Here is a 16,711-nt window from a genome sequence, read left to right as displayed (position 1 = left end):
AATTGTGTTTCTTACTGCTTTTTCTCCCTCCTACCCACTTCGCAAGGGGAGGAACGAGGGATGTCTTATGTTGCCTCTGAGTCTGCCCGGTGAAGCCTGTTTCATTACCCCCGTCCTGCCTCGGATCGGAAATGTGGAACTGAGGATGGCTGTCTGGGCCTGCTTGAGGATTTTGAAGGGCTGATAATTCATTGTCTAGATCTCTCAGTCGACATAGGTTCTGTATTTCATTCCCACCTTTGCCTTAATTAATGTTGGCAATTCAGATGACTAACTTGGGGAAATAAATGAGATGTTACTCCTATAACAAAGCTGGTAAACAGCTGTTTCCTTTTTCCTCTTCTCCCTGGCATCCAGGAAGTGTGACATCAGGTTTTTAGTACATTGTTGGCAGGTTTTGTTTTCTGGACTTCTGAATCACTGAATGGCTTGGCCATTGTACAGTGAAGAGGCCTGTCGCTATGATTTGGACAGCTCTGCTACAACAGAAGTGGTAAAACATACACTTGCTTTTCAGACTAAAGCTTCACTCGTCTTTGGTGTGAGCTGGATACTGATTTTTCAGCACAGACCTTGGCTGATGAGGGTTAGAAAGGATATGGTCTGCACACTCATACTCTAGTCATTAATGACAGTGAGTGGCTCTCAAAAACAGCACTGCATCAACACTGCTGTCTTAGTAGTAGTTGTCCTGATTAGATAATACTTTCTAATTTCTAATTGGACATGATTCATCTTTGGTACATATGAAAAGGAAAGGTATGATTTTCAGATAAAATCTAAGATGGCAGCACTTTATATTTTTTTTTGGACCTGTGAGAAATGTTTTCTTTTAGCTTCACTTTAGTCTTTATAACTCCGGTTCCTTTGCTAGTCAGTACCTCTGTTGGTCTCTGTCCCTTTACTCACAGCAGACTTATTTCACTGAAACAGCCTCGATTACAGAGCAGATCTTTATAACTTTGTGCTCAGCTTTGTAGCACAGTCAGGGAATCATACCAGACCTCAAACATAAATAAGGAATTACTCTATTGCTGTTATGCCTGATTTTTGTTCTTTAATTTATTGAATTAGTAGTAGTTATTCCAAATAAGAAAAATGGTACAAAACCGGTACAAGTGAGAAGCCTGTTGATGAATGTCTGTCTGTCTGATTGGCATTAATATGTAGCAAAGGATGTGTTTCTCAGCAAGCGTGCTCTATAAAAAGAATTCTCTTTGACTAACGGGAATAACTTCATTTAGTTTTAAATGTATGAAGATGCTGATGTCTCAGATTAAATTCCCTCAGACTGGTGTACTCAGTTAACGCTGAATTCAGGAGGAGAATAATACAAATTTTGTCTAGTTTGAGACCAGAGAAAGTCAATAGTGTTGCCACTGAAGTTTAAATGGTGTGCATTGCTTTTCAGCCTAGAGAAAACATGAAAGTAGTTGCAGTAGTAGTTGGATGGCGTCCATAATTTTTCATGTCCTTGCAGGAATGTTCATTCTGTTATTCAGCCTTTTTTCCCGGAGGGTAGAACATGGCCTTTGTGGAAGTTCATGTCAAAAGCAGTGTTACAGAAAGCTTTCTAGTACATGTTCGCCAATCTTTACACTTTCTTATTTTAGTGTATGAATGTGATTGGATGGAGAAAATTCAATATCTATGTATTTTCAAAAGTCTGTGCTTAATGTAGTAAGTGGGCTTTATTTTACGTTCTGTATTTTTCACCTCACACTAAAGTGTCAGTTGTCATAACAGCAAATGCTACTTTAAGTATCTTTTTCTTTAAGGAATTTGCTTTTCACTCTCTGGATACACACCACCTCTCCTTTTCTCTGAAGACTGTCTCAGCTGGAAATGAGATGACATTATGGTGTGTCTGGGGTGGAAATCAGACTATAACATGGTTTTTACCACTGCTATGCATTCACAATAGGAGTCAATCACTCATATAATTTCTGAAATACCAGTAGGAAATGTGAAAGTCTAAATTAGTTATGTAATAATAAAATTAAAAAGGGGGTGGGGGGAAAGAGCTAAATTTAAACAAGTATCTTTATGACACTTCACTGAATAGCTAGGAATCAGAAAGAGAAGTAAAATAAGAAATCAGGTAAGTGTCAAATAGAGACTTCAGACAGAAAATTAAAATAGGCTCGACTGTTATAGCCTGGTGGGGAAAAAACCTAAAAAATTTAAGCACTTAGAGTACAAATTGATTCCCACGTATGCAGTTAATTAGGTAACTAAAGTCTGCTATTTCCTACACTCAGTATTTTCCCCATTTGTTGAAGCTAAATATCTTGTCATATAGAAGATCTAGCTAAAAAATATTTGAATCACTCTGTTCTAGCTCACATGGAATTATATTAGGTGTGCTTAAAGAGGCACTGATGGTATCCAGCTATTGGAGTAATAAGTTTTCAGATTTTAAATGTTTCATTTTCATTTGCCATACTTCTGTTTCCAGTATCAGCTCCCATATTCAGCAAAGTTCAAATAATAAATAGAAGTAGGATACCTTAATTAGACTTTTCTGTATCTGAGATTTTTAAGAGGAAGATTCAGTTGGTATACTTCCTAGTATACTAAAAGCACTGTATCTGACATGAGTCTTTATACAGAACTGTGACATGTGATGGTCTACCTTTTAGGTAACAATTTAGTAATATTGGGTGGTAGGATTCTGCATGTGGCTGAAGAAGGCGCCAAACTTTAATACATGCTTTCCATGTCTAGCCAGATGCTTCTAAATTTGGCAGGTGATACTCAGTGTTATCTCTGTAAGTTCATTTTAGACTAAGGCCTTTACTCTACAGATCCTACATTTGTGAGTCTGTAAGCTTGCACGGGAGACATGGGTTCTTGTATATAGTTTCACAAATAGGCTTTTCCTTCCTGAATAGTTCATATTTATTGTGTCTGAAATAGAAGATGGTCAGTGCTGTTTAATCTTAGCCATATGATGGGTGTCTGTGGTTGTATTGAAAAAAAGCAGCAGCCTCCCTTTTTGTTTCCAGAGATGGAAATGGGATAGAACAACTCTTACGTCCAGTAACTGTGATGATTCCACAACTTTTGTGTGGAAATAAGTTGTGTATTGTGAAAGCTGTATTAAATGCAAAAATTTCTTGGAGTTAGTGAGGGTTTGCTTCCACAGGAGAGTAAAGACCAAACCATATTCACTTTTTCCTATCATGTGCAATTTTGCAGACCCATTGTATCACCCCTCAATCATTTCATTTCCAGGACGATGATTCTTGGCCTGCTTAGTTTAACTTAATATGGAAGTCATATCACTCCTCTCATCATCTTTATCACTAGATTACATACTATGAGGAGTATCCTTTATGTGGACTGAGCTGGTGCAGAACACAAGCTGAAATTCATTAGTGTTACAGGGGCTAAATGAAGAAACAGGTCGCTTTGAAGCACTTAAAAAAAATACCTAGCTGTTGTTATTTTCCTGTGTTCTACCAAGACCTCAGTGTTATGAACCCACACTTGCAGAATATCAAGTAATGTACATTCAGCTGGCTTTTTAAAAAATACTGTCAGAGGCTCAAATTAAAAGTACATTTACTTGATCCTGTCAGCATTCATTTATAATCCAACATTTAAAGGAGATGAGATAAAAATCATTTTCCCCCACTGCACAAAGCACCAGATAAAAGAATCTTTTCAGAAATGGTATTTCATTGTGAGTTCCACCAGTCCATTTAGTTTTGGTATTACAGGAAGCCTATTAGCTTTATATTCTTGTGCTGAATGTTGATGGATTCTGACAGCTGTCACCGAGAAACTGAAAGAGATGAGATTTTCAAGTTGAATAAGAATTTTATTGGATAAAGGTGAAAATAACTTCACCCACATAAATCATAATAATCAAGCTATGTATGGATGAAGTATGGATGGCACAAAGTACATGCCCTTGCTTCTACATCTGGTCTACCCTGTATTATGTCACAGTCACTCCACATTGCTAGAGAAATAGCCCAAAGCAGGTACTCGCATGTTCAGGTGGGGGCTGAATGACACTTCAGCAACCCTCGGCAGGCCTGGTCTCATCTTCTCATACTAGACAAGTCATCTGGAAAATACTTTTCATAATGGTCAAGGGATGTGACAGTAACAGAACCTAATTCCCAACAAGCTATTTCAGTGTTTTATGTAGTGTGAAGGGCTCCTTTGGGCTTTCTGTTATCCTTCTTACCACCCTCCTAGACTACAGAAATAACAAAAAAACCTCAGTTGTCATCTCTCATGTAGGTTCTGGACATGGCATGCTTCCATTATTGACCACTGAATTGTTCACCTGAATTCAACACTGTCTGAAGAGCTACCTTTTTTATTTTTATTTTTTTTTTTTTTTAGGTGTATGTTATATTTATTTGGTACTAAAGAAGAAGAATTTACAAGAACTTCGTCTCTCTTGATTTTTTTACAAAGATGGTCTCAGATTAGGATCAAGATTTTTTTGCCTTACACTGTTTCCTATTATCTAAATGCCCTACCAGAATATGTTTTGTCACTTGCAGCGGAATGTTTGACATTATTGATTAATCTACTATATATGGTTCTAACCCATTTTTAGCTGAATTGGAAAGTATGTGCAATTTTGATGAATTGAAGTAGTTTTCAAATCTTCTTTGCAAAATAAACATCTCCAAGTTCTGGAGGGCCAAATGTAAGAGAAATAAACTGTAGTGCAGTATATATACATTAATGTTTACATTTTTGTAGGCCAATAAGACTGCATAATTTGCAGTGGCCTTGCAAAGGGGTTACATAGCCTGGTGGAGAGATGACTGTGGATATCTTTTTTAAAGAATTTACCAGTTATAAACCAAGTTATTTAGTAGGATATTGCAATGTTACATCTTTTTGGTGTTTTACCATGGAATCCCGAGCAAGTTTTATTTGAATTTATTTTTTCAGTATCTCTTTTACTGCAAAAGGACGGTATAACAGTAAACAATACAGTCAAATACTTAACAATATGGCATTTAAAAAAGGTGGTTTTTTTTTGTATTCTCTGTACAAATATTTTTTTCAAAAGGCTTATCTGTGGTTCACCTTCATTATATTCTGTTTGGCTCCTGCCTTTCGAGGCAACAGTTGAGCTCCTGAGGGCTACTCTTAAAAGGCTGTCATTATTTAGAATGGATCATTTAATTAAGCTACCACAGGGTCTGTAAGTAAAATTAATCAGTGTTGGTATATTGCTTGTATGAGTCACAATTACTAGGCAAATAGGTTACTGCCCAATAGAGTTCCTGTAATCCAACTGTACATAGCCTTATAGAATTTAGGGGCAAGCTTTGTTTACTCTTAATTATACCTAATGCCATTTACTTTGGCTAGGCTGTAGCCTTTGTTGCTACTAATTAATTTATGTAGTTGGTGAAATACTTTATTTTAATACCAGTGTATGACACTATCTGAGATGAAACTGCCTGTCCTATGACTGGAGGGAATAATTACAGAGAAAATATATCAATTAAAATGAGCTTTATTAAACTATATTTGTATCATGAACATAGTTACCAAAACCTCCAAAGATGTGATCTATATTCTTGGCCTTGGGGCACTTATTTAATAAAAACTTAACAGAACATCTTCAGTGACTCATACATTAGGTAGCAATTGAATCATCAGGAAAACAAAGAATATTGATCCTTCATGTCATAATGTAAAATCAGATATTTGGAGGGCAGATTTAGAAAAAAATACTGTGTCTCATTTGATATCGTAAAATCATATTTGTTCTCCTGCCATGAAGAAAAACTGATACGTTGTCAGACAAATAGAAAGAATGTTCAAGCATTTTAATATGTTTACCTGAGCTTTAGTAGACAAGAACTCCACTTAGCTGCTGTTTCAAGAGTAGCTAGAGAAGTTTTCTAAGACAATTCAATTTTAGAGCACTAATTTTAGTGTAACAAATAGTACAACATCAAAATGCAAAACACTAGTAGATTATAAATTCATGTTACCTAGTGTAACTTATTTTTTCCAAAATATCTGAAATAAGACTTTGAGCTGTTGAAAGTTTCTCTGCTTCTGTTCTATAGTTTGATTTCTTACAGCAACCCATGGGCTTTTTCTCATGTCTCACTCCATTTCCTGTGTGCAGAGGTTTTGATTTCCGGATGTCTTCTTTGTAAATCCATACTCTTCCAGCTGGATACTTGGATCGTACCTATGTGGGGAAGTCTGTGCAGCCTCCTCTCAGTAACATGGCCTGGATTACAGCAGCTGATCTGAGAGGAACATGAGTGTAACCATTGTCTGTGAGTAGAAGACTCAAGATTGTTCTGGGAGTGTTTGCCCCCAAACTGATAGCTCTATGGGAAGAATAACAATAACAACATTTTCTCATTAGGACCACCAGCCAGATTAATCAGCAACCAGGGGTTACCAAAAGACTCTTGAAAACTGGTGGCAACCTGAAAAGAAGCATGAAAACTTGTGATTACAGAGGAGAGACATTAGAATGACAAAAGTGCCAGACTGGCAGTCAAGCCACGTTTGACCTTACCAAGACTCAGCTGATGTCCACTGCCACCTCTGCCCAGGCCTGAGAACCATGACTCCATGAGGCGGCACAAGTAGCCTGCAAACTGACAGCACAAGGTGAAGTAAATGGGGACCAAAGGATCAGGTGTGTGTTTGGGAAGTCATGGGGTGCTCTCTCAGCAGTGCACAGTTAGCAGATTCCAGGAAGCAGTACAAGCTAGAGCACCTGCATCTCCAGCAGAAAAGACATGCAGATGGGGGGAAAAAGGACTCTCGGAGAAGTTTGTAGGTGCGCTTGTAACTCACATGGCTTGCAAGGGAGGAGATTGTACACATTACTATGTTGAACATGTGTGCATGTAACTAGAATGTTTTGGGATTATAGAAATGTTTATCGATGTATTTTTTTTTCTTTTCTTTTTAAATGCATCTAGTGTTGTGGTTTATCTTTTGTATTCCTGGTACTAATCCTGGATGTGTAGTTCAGTGATTGCCATCCTGAATAGCCACAACTCTAAAATCCCAAGCAGATTGGCAACAAAATAGTAAGCATTAAGACTGTCAAAATCAAATAAATAAATAAATATTCCCAACAGTCTCATATAGGTTACCTTCTACACAAAGAAAGGATTGAGCTCAGCTCTGTGAGTGTCACCCGCTCTACCCAAAAATTATTCTATAATGGGAATCTGTGAGTGCTTGCTTCAGGAACCAGCAAGCTTTTCCAGGAAACCCAACTGCTGTACAGAATGGTCAGCTATTTGAGTTTAGTAGATTTAAGCAAAGTAGTGATTCATTGAAGATCATACATAGAAGGCATGCACTCAAATCAGGTCTCAAAATTAGGTGTCTCAAGGCTTAGTTTACTGTCCTAACTACTGGATTATGCTTTTCTTCAGTCTCTCTTGTATCAATATAGGAAAGCAGCAACCTACAGGGACACTGTATTACTTGGAAAAGAAGCAATACACACAGCTAGTAAGGGATGCTATACATCTTATACTGCTGGCAATTACAGTGGAGGTAATTAGATAATTAAGATTACATACCTGAAGAGCTTAATGTGCTGGGTTTAAGCACCTATATTTGAGAACCTCACTGTGCTCCTCTGCTTTGTCTTTCAACACTATAGGACAAAATTATAAATTGACAAAGTACCATTCCATCTTGAGGACTATTTCTTTGAAAGTTAACAACAGCCTCTGAATATTGTGCATATTCATTTATCCTATAACTGATAATGTTTAGTTCTGTATGTCACTTTGTTGTTGTTGTTGTTTTCAAGAGTGTGAAGTTTTAAGGCTTTTGGCTAATAAAGGTATATATGTATTCTGGAGTGAAAAACACGATAAGTATCCTTCAGACTCAATCATCTAACATTTGCAATCTCAGCAAAAAAACTGTTCAAGTATCTGGGATTCACATAACTCTGAACCATGGGGAAAACAAATACTTTTTTTTGACAGCTCAAAATAGATTATTGATTTTAAAGACTCTATGGCTAAGAAGCAGCTTTAGAATGTTTCAATAATGTCAGATAAGTATTACTTCTGCTTTCCAGTGTTAATGATTTATCATTTGCCATGCTTTTCTGAGTTCTGAATAGTGCCAAATAAAAATCTTCAAGGTAAAGATCATACTAGTGTTGGCACTAGCCAAATGTCAGTAATTACAGCTAGAATTAAAAACGAAAAGAGCTGTTTTTTCAATGAATGTTTCTGATCAATCAAATGAAGTCATCCTGATGTATGAAATACTGGGTGGCTTTTCTGATGTGCCTATATGAGCTTTAACCGATACCTAAAAAACATACACTAAATTGTTTCTCCTTTTCAATGCAACAGGTATATCATATAAATAGATAAAATTCAAAATGACTATCCACAATACAAAGTCTTTTCAGGATATAATTAATTTTTATGCATAGACTAAAAGGCAAGATATCTAGTGGTGAAGTTTTCTGAAACTACAGGTTTTTAGCATTGTATGTGGTGCTTCAATCTTCTGGCTAGTGATCTATCACAAACCAAGAGTGTATTTAGGGGAAAAGTGATGTACTACACAGGAAGAAAAAGCATGTACTTACAGCAAGTAAACAAATCGTTCATTTGTTAGAATTTCATTGATTTTTAGTTATAATCAACTGAAAAACTATATATAAGTAAGAGAAAATATCCATTTGTAATGAGAACTTATATATAAGAACTACTTATGGAGAAAGCATCTATTGTTTTTTACAATATTTTTCTATATTTGCAGACGTTACACCATTCACATCAGTAGTAGGGTTTTTTTTTGTTTGTTTCCTTTATTGCTTTAAATCTCAGGGAATCCAGAAGTCTTTTACGATTATTTATAATATTTACTTAATCAAGCAAATAGTCTACAGTGGATTTTAAAATGATGTAGTATTTCAGAAAGATTAGCAGCTAATTGGCTACATTTAGAAAGTGTAAGACCTGTTGGCCACCTAAAGCCACTTCTAAATTTAAACAATAATTTCAAGGAGTGCAGAAAATACCATTTATTTTCTCTTACTCTGCTCAGATGTTTTTCTGGGATTACAACAGATTTTAAGTCTAGTTTTTTAATAGTTTCTATAAAATGTTTTTGCATCCTTAGAATTTTGTATACACCTGTGGTGGATGCAGAGGGCATCTGTGCCTCACTGGTGACCATACTCATCTGGGAGTATTGGCCAGGTTGCTCAGCAACAAGGGGAGGCTCAGCTGGGTACTTCAAGATGCAGCCACAACCAGGGCATGGAGCTCCGTGGATGTTCCTCTGCTTTGTCTTGACTCAGCTCCTGAGGCCTCATGGGACAATAACTCTGTTTTGTGGACTTAATGGGGTCTCAGTACAGGTAATCATGTATACACTGTCAATGGGCTAATACCAACTCAGGAAGCAAAACCTTAAAATGTTTTTGTTGTTGTTGTTGTTAGGTTTGTTTGTTTGTGTTTTGTTTTGTTTTTAACTGTGAAAGTAGAATCTTGTTGGCAAAAACCCGTATATGAAATCTAGTAGTGTAGATCATTGTACCAAAACAAATCTCAAAAACCCATGGGTAAAATAGTTTCTATTTAAGAGATTCAGTTATGAAATAGGTTTAAAAAGAGTAATATAAGTTCAGATTTCTGCTAGGAAAAGATGAAAAATGTAATTAGCACTCATATTTAGAGCATAGTTCTAATAAATTGATCATGTATAGTTCTGCTCCTTATGTGTTTGGAATTTAACAAATCCCTCATGCCAGGCACTGTTTTGAACCTGGAAAAAGAAAGTCCTAGAAATGCCTTAAAATTAAGGATTGTGGATTTCACACTACTATTATTTATGGTCAGAAAAGACACTTTCAAATATAGACCTTTTTTTGTCCTGGTTTATTAGTGGGCTTAAGCTTTTCCTGGGTCAGTTTTCTAACTTGTGAGTCCCAATTTTGTGCTTATAAATGTGTACTTAACTGAATGGGGAATTGTCTTCAACATAGTCTTATTGATTCCCATATCAGAGTGGGTATTGAGTGAAAACACCCCAAGCAAATATTTCATCTGAATTTATGTTTTTTACATATGGTGCACTTCTAGATGCCTAAAAGTAATTATATCTATTTCAATATAGCTTTATTTTAAAAACAAATGAATAAAACCAAACCAACCAAATAAAACAAACAAAGATGGGAAAAGACCAAAACAGCCCTGTGAAACTTTTAAGTTTTCAGATAATTTATTCCATACAGTGATCAGTTATTTATTCCATACAGTGGATATTTTCCTTCAGTGTTGCAATTCTTATATTGGAATTTATCAATTTTAAATTAAAATTATCTAAAACTAGAATGCTAGTTTAAGTTTTGTATTGCATTTTCTGAGCTTCTATATTGTATTGTTAGCTCATGTTCTAGTTCACTAGATTGAAAGATCTTCCTAGGTAGGGATTTACAGAATAGCCCTTTTAATTTGAGGTTTCACATGATCTCTGGAGTCCAGCTCACTCTTCAAGCATGTTCCTGAAACCTCTTCAGTTTCCTTTTGCTCTTTCTGAAGTGCAGACAGTGGAAATGCACACAGCAGTTTTCTCATCAGTGCTGCACAGAGATGCCTTCTTACAGAACCGTGTTTTTCTTGTATGCCTGGAAAACATTAGGGTCACAGGGTCATATTGGAAATTCACAGCAATTATTTACAAAGGTATTATTTTCTAAAATACCCTCTTTTAACATGACAAGACTTATGTGAATTTCCTGTCTTGCTTTAAATTATATGTGTAGTCACACATTTCCCTAAAATGTGGAATAGATTCAGCAACACAATAAAAAGCCCTGTTATCCTACTTCACCATCTTAGGTAGGGCTTTACATGGTGAGTGAAAGAACTGCATTTTCAGGGCCATCAAAGAGAAACAGGCTAGTAAAAGGTTATGGAAGAAAAAATTGTTAAGCTAGAGCCTCGAATATGTGTTTTCTTGTTGTTTTCTTTTTCTATCTCTATCTCTGTTCTTTTTCTTAGATCTAATTAGATCCAATAGCTGACAATGGATAGAATGACAATGTGTCCTGCACATCACTATGGAAATAAAATGAATCAAGAAAATATGTTCTTCAGGCCAAGAAAAAAATGATAAGTCTATTAGTTTTTCACTTAAATCACAAAACAATATATATTAGCTTCAACCAATTGCAGGAGCCAAATAGTTTTTCAGGTACAATCCACTTGGAGTTACAGTAGCAGGTGTCACAATCTACAGAAAGAACTTATGCAAGTTTTTTTTTTAGTATATAAAAGCATAAAGCATACATAGTTTGACTTTGGAAAATTATATGTATCCCCCAGTGAACTGTCAGGTGGAATCACAACTGGTTCCAGCTGTCAGTGATGTGACCCAAGTCATCAGCCCCATGACATGGTACAAACCAGAATGGCTTGGGAGCTGTGCTGGAGTTCAGCCATTAACTGCTTTTTTTACTACAATAAGGACAATTAATATTAAAAAGTGCATTTCAAATAATATCTAGTGCAACCTAGTGACATAAAAAATTGTTTGTATAAACAAAACAGAAAATACAAATGTAAAAGCAACATATAATTATATCATTTTGAAATTAAAAAAAATAAATCTGTGATACTTTTGTGAGATAATTTTTCTCCTAAATTAACCATGGTTTACAGCATTAGAAGTTTCATATATTGCCAAATAGTATGGACAGCATAGCTGGATATTACGATGTCCCTGGCCTTTTGATATTTTTCAACCAAGTTGGAATCTGAGAAATTTGCAAAGTAACTGATTCTATGGTTGTTTCACTTAAATGTACATACTGATGGACAGATACCTACCTATGTTATTCTTCCAAAAATCCTGCCTGGCAAAAATTTGCTCTTGATCTTCTTTCCTTTTCTTGCGTACTGTTCCTTCTTCTTGAAAATCTGTAATTCTGCAACCTAAAATGCACATATTTTAAGATGCATAAACTGCAGTATAGAAGTATTTATGCAGTCAAACTGTATTTTTTCTTGTTTAAAGAATTAAGTATCTGATCAGCATCATTATTGTCTTCTAGCTTATTTGCTTAGTAATTGAAATTACAAAATTGCACAATCCCTGTAGTAAAGAATACAGCAATAAAAATAAAATCTGTTAAAAGATTTAAGATGCTTTATTTACTTGGGAGAAAGCTGACTAGCATTTTCCACTTAAATAAGGAATATCCATCACAGATGCTATTTTCTTTTGTTAAATTGCTTATAGACTATGTTCTGTTGGCATGGAATTCAAAAGAAAATTGACACAGAATTCCTTGGGCATCAGTCTCTAAATGATCTTTCACCTCTAATGGTAAGGTACCTGGAAGAGGAATATCTGCACCAACATTTTCTTACACGCAGGAATTAGTTCAGGTTGAAGAAACCTGTATATTCACAGTTCTAGAGGGACCATTGTGATAATCTAATGTGGCTCCTTAGCACAGTCTAACAACTTCTTTGTCACATCAGTAGCAGGTGGCTGAGCTATGACATTATTTCGAGTACTTCTCTAATGTGTATGATGAGAAAGAGAATCCACTGAAATCTTTTGAATTAAGAAAAACATACAGTAGTAAATCCTGTCTTTTTCACAAATATTGAGTGACATGTCCAAATAGTTTGGAGCATCCCACAAACACTTAAAAGTCCTGTATTACTACAGCTTAACATCGCAGGACTTGGCCCTGAAACATTTTTTGATGAAAATAATTTTAAGTTCCAGTAGTTTGCACCCTGAAAATAAAAATGTCCAAAAGATACTTTCTGTTTGGGTTTTGATAGGGCGTTTTGTCAGTTTGGTGAGAAATGGCTTATTTTTGATGGCCTGCCAGAAGACCACCCAAAATTGCACAAAGTGACTGTAAGGTAGAATAAAAGAAGAAGGAAAAAGAAAAAAAATCTCTCAACAATGAGAACTGTCCAAATAAAAGAAGATGATAAAGGTCATAAATCAGACATTACTGTTGCCCTTAAGTCAGCAACTGTCAAAAAAATTTTCCTTTGCCAGAAACATGCTCTGCATTTGTCAGTGCCCTCCATGCGTGGGCCAAGTAGATCTCAGGGAAAAGAGCAACCAGAAGCCTGAGAGACTCCAAGCAGAAGCTGTGAGAGACAAAGCACAATTTTGCCCATAGATCTTACTGAGAATAGAATTTTAAAGCCATTCACGTAGGACTGCCTGCAACTTTCCTAATGAACATTGTTTTCTTTTTTTTTTTTTAATAATAATGTGATATGCTGATTTGTTAAGGATGTCCTGAACGATCCCGCTGATTGGAATTTTTGTGAATTTAGGAACAGTGAAGCATTATCAAAGGGTTAACCTTCCTGTCACTGATAAAAAGGAGTGGGGAAAGTAAGTATATGTGGGGTACATTATATTTCTGTCTTCTAGAAAACAGTAACAGATCTGTGGCATAATTTGTCACAGGGAAATATAGAACAACCCAACCTTTGTGGCTCTAGGTTTGTTTTGGGATATAGTGATGGATAGCCATAGCTAACTTCATTTTAATATGTCTTTCTTCTGTGGGGGTGGTCTTTTTGTGCTGCTTATAGCTAAAAATTAACTGAACAAAATGCCATTGAGAAGAATGAACCATTGAATCTGAAATAAAGTACAAGCAATTTAGCAAAATCACAATGATCTTTTTTGGCCAGCTGGAAATCACAAAACCATTTATGGAACAGTAACTTTCCCGTGAAAAGCTTGGAGACATTACATTACTGCTGCAAGCTTCATCTTGCTTCTGTAAGTAGCGCTCTGGCGATTTACTGCCCGTTACTGCTTTTGCAACATGCTGCTTCCATTCCCATTCTCCTGCTAATCTTTTCCTTCAGCTTTTTTAATGCATATAAGAAGGTGTCAAGTTAGAGGCTGCTGCTTGCTGGCTGTCACCTGAATGAGCTTCACAGATCATTCCTTTTCTTTGCAGCCGAAGATCTGAGGGAAGACTCAACTGACTACTGACATCCTTTCAATTTGCCGTAGTCTCAACAGGGTTTTCTCTGCTTGCTTCTTAAGTTCAGCAGAGCAAGGAAAGAGTGGGAAGCACACTGTGCACTTTAAGTCACAAGACATGTGGAAGGGAGGAGAGGAAAATTGTAGGAAGTACACTTCAGAGATATCGGTACAACGCGCGCGAGAGAGAAATCCAAACGTTTTAAATCGTATGTAACTGGTGAGCTACTTCTGCCCTGTTGTGTCTTTCTCCTCATAGCAGTTATATTCTTTTTATCCACGCCGCCTTTGAAGCACTGACTGTCCTCCAGCTGACCAGTCTACTATGCTATCTTCATTGAAGTCCTGACTATAACTACAACTCAAGTTTTGTAAGACTGCTGTGGAACTGAAAGCAAGTGTCTAGTCCTTACTTAGATACCAGGAGCAGGGCAACTTACAAAATAATGAGTAGAATCAAATCTTCTGCAAGAGTACACTGTGGAAAAAAACTGCATTTTCCCCTCTTGTTACTTATGTTCTTTTTCTTATGATTTTGCTTCTTTCTAAGTAGAAATTTTACTACTGGAAACCAAAGATAATATCCAGAATTCTTACTTTTACCATTTAAAGAAGTAATCTTTGTAATGTTATTGTAAGACAAGGACTTATTTCCTACCTGTTGTAACCCTATTGACTTCTTTTATTCATATACATTTTCCTCATAATCATGAATTCACTTTGGAAACATATTTTTCCGAAATGCAAGTGAAGGTAACTTTACTGAAATTAGCTATCAAGGAGTTATGAGTAATTTGCACTAAAACATAATGTATCTCTCAATCAAAGCCCTTGAGATGTTTGGAAACACTATTATCACCTTCAGTGTGTTTGAGCTAGGCTCTTTGTCAGTTACTGAAGATAAATCTCTTTCTGACTTCTCATGTTACCTTCTTGCCATAATGAACAAAATCCCCTACCTCACTGCACAGGACCCTCCCACTATAACAAGATGGAACAGTCAGGAACAGACATTACATATGGTAATGTCACTTACTAGTCTTTGATTTCAGCAATCATTTATTTATTGTGCTGTAAGTATTTACAGAAGCTGTATCTGATTTATATGAATCTCCAAATGTACGCTCTGTTATGAGATTTTTATAGTTGTAAATTCCATATACCTCTCATTGTGTTTTCATTTTTAATTTACTACATTCCCCCAAAGGCTTTCATTTAACTAGTTTGCTTGTTGTAAATTCACAATGATATTCTTTAAATAAACAGAAGCACAGAACATAATTTCCCAGTAACACTGTTTAGAAAATGGATGAGAATAAGGCCCCAAAGCTATTCTGATGATGAATTAATTATAAGATTCCAGGAAAAACACTACATTGACATTTTACAAGTTTTGGCATGCAGCCTTGTGTAATGGTACACACGTAATAAGGTGGTTTTGATGCTCATAGTATGAATAAGGACTTAACTCTCTAAGAATCAAAAAGTATTTGAGCATAATGCAAACTTAAAAAGCAAACTCCTGTACTTATTTATCCATTTAAATTTTGGAAATCTGTTAGGCAAACAGAACAAAAGAGTGGATCTTCCAATCCTGAGCGCAAGTTAAAATATCTTGACTGGCAATTTCTCTTGAATATAAACTTTCAGTAGCTTTTGTTTTAACAGTAAATGTTTTCTGGTCTTTTATCATTAGAATAATTAAGAAAAAAAAATCATATAGTAGTATATTTTTTTTCCTCATGCTATGTCAATAACATTTTATTCCTTTTCTGTTTTTACATGTATATATTTTCAAGTAGTCTAGCTATAATACTCATATACTTATGTGTCTCTAGTTGAGACATAGTTGTCTCATAGTTGTCTCAGCATTTAAAACTCTCAAAATTTCTGTAGAACCGAGGTATGTTATCCCTGCTTTGCAATTTGGAAAACTGAGGCAAACATATCCAAACCTGGAAGAATACCCATAGGAATGCAATTCTCATTGCAATTAATAGAAATTAGATCTCTAATATACTTTCAATATTTCACCTAAACAAATAAACCTGCTGACGGTTCTTTGCAGGAAGGACGATGGCTGCTTCTGCTGCCTTTAAGGGCTGGATGAGCTTTGATTATGATTAATGTGCAAAAATAACTAATCTGCAGAGGGGACAGGTTAATGTAAAATTTGGGTTGTAATAGTAGGGTCCTTGTGTTATCCTTCTACTGAAAGTCTCTAAATAACCTGCCCATCCACACAGTTCCAGGTGACAGGAACCTTGGAGGCTCTTCATAATTAAAGAAACTCTTTTATTATACCAGTAGGAAAATTTGAACATAAGATTGTGATTGGAAAGAAACCTGACTTATGGTTTCTCTGGAAGCATGCAAGAATTTGAGATAGTTGTTGAGTGGTTTTGTTTCCTTTCTTTTTCCTCACTCTCTTAAGAGCAAGATGGAGTAGTGACAGCTATTTTTGCCAACTTTGTTTGGGTAAGAAATGTTTCTCAAGCTTTCTCAAGTTGTAGGAGCTGTACAGGTTCATTAACATTATGCTTTGCCTAACTTAATTAGCTTGTTTGAGAGCAGGAATGTATTATACCAAGAAGATCACCATGAAATGCTGCAGTCAGTTATTGTGTTAATTTGTTTGATTCTAGTTTAGGTGGCTGTACAAGATTTGTATGGCCCATACCCTAAAAACTTTGACCATAGTATAGTGTAAGCTGTACAT

At 35.8% G+C, this 16,711-nt stretch overlaps 1 long non-coding RNA gene across 1 annotated transcript in view; it reads left to right on the top strand.

Annotated features, from left to right (window-relative positions):
- The window catches only part of LOC110357101 (uncharacterized), a 131,643-nt gene that overhangs the window by 83,800 nt on the left and 31,132 nt on the right, over positions 1 to 16,711 (top strand). The window contains exons 9-14 of the long non-coding RNA XR_010472403.1: positions 6,125 to 6,281; positions 6,374 to 6,624; positions 6,942 to 7,052; positions 9,130 to 9,370; positions 11,016 to 13,386; positions 13,692 to 13,782. This is a non-coding gene — a long non-coding RNA (uncharacterized LOC110357101). The remainder of the gene's footprint in view (positions 1 to 6,124; positions 6,282 to 6,373; positions 6,625 to 6,941; positions 7,053 to 9,129; positions 9,371 to 11,015; positions 13,387 to 13,691; positions 13,783 to 16,711) is intronic.

This window comes from Columba livia, chromosome 4 (assembly GCF_036013475.1).
Source record: "Columba livia isolate bColLiv1 breed racing homer chromosome 4, bColLiv1.pat.W.v2, whole genome shotgun sequence".
Classification (NCBI taxonomy): domain Eukaryota; kingdom Metazoa; phylum Chordata; class Aves; order Columbiformes; family Columbidae; genus Columba; species Columba livia.
The sequence above is the reverse complement of the archived record's forward strand: the minus strand, read 5'-3'. Positions and strand labels throughout refer to the sequence as shown.